This window comes from Opisthorchis viverrini (assembly GCF_000715545.1).
Source record: "Opisthorchis viverrini unplaced genomic scaffold opera_v5_422, whole genome shotgun sequence".
Classification (NCBI taxonomy): Eukaryota; Metazoa; Platyhelminthes; class Trematoda; order Opisthorchiida; family Opisthorchiidae; genus Opisthorchis; species Opisthorchis viverrini.
This window is the reverse complement of record NW_008752076.1, coordinates 105,191-106,237: the sequence shown is the minus strand read 5'-3', so window position 1 is coordinate 106,237 and position 1,047 is coordinate 105,191.

The window sequence follows — 1,047 nt, the reverse complement described above, 5'->3', positions numbered from 1 at the left end:
CGCAGATTCAGAAAAAACGTGCAGCAGATCACGTTATGAGGAGTTACGAATGGGCCTCTGTGGCATCTCACCTAGCAAAAGTGCAAAGCAATCTTTCCAATGTGATTCTTATGGTCACACTCATGACGACTGACGCAGAGGCTTCATTTCCCATTCATTTTCGTCAACAAACTAGGAGTGGAGACACTTAATTAGAAGAGGGCAAGACCGTCACATATTTAACATTGAGAACAGCAATGCACTCACAGTAAATANTACTTGTGAAACAGTTCCCAAACTATTAGCATAACGAAATTGGCACCTATCAACCGCCAATTCATTGGACAAATGTAGGGCGCCTCAGTCTTATGGTTTAGGTTTGTGCCCCCGTCGATTGTCTTAGTTAGCTCAGTCGGTGGAGCACCCACCGGTTCAGTCTGCTCACAGGCATGTCTTTTATCTATGTTAATTGTTATTGAAATGGTTATTTCTAGATTTGCAAAATACTCAATTTTGTGAACTGCGTGGATGCACTCAGTAGATTTGTATCAGGGTAGGCTCACAGCGTTCTCTAAACAGAAAGAATAATTCACCCTAAAAAATGTTAAATTTTTAAAACAGACAGAAAACACAGAAGCACTTGTAAACGACTTAGAGAAAATTTGTGTCCAAACAGAATACTTGGAACACTATGAAAATACAAAAGAAAAATATTTGAAGTTTCAACTTCCACGAATTACAAACCGCACTCGGCTGGAATGGTACTGTATCCAAAGTGCTAGCCCTTTCCAATTTAAGTAGCTGCTTGCTAGTACAAACCGAATACTTTTTGTTGATTATTTTTGATAAGAGCGACTGGAATAAAAAATAATCAAACAGCTCAGTTTGTGAACTACCAATGTACTGGAAATAAAGTCTACGGAAATCCCCGAATTCGCAATTAACATGACGGTAAGATCTATTGCACCGCTTGTCAGTAGACGAGTTTTCCTAGTGCTGTCAAGAACAAGGAAACCGTTTTGGATGAAGCAGAAGGAATTTCGCGGGTGTTTTCGCAAACACCAATAG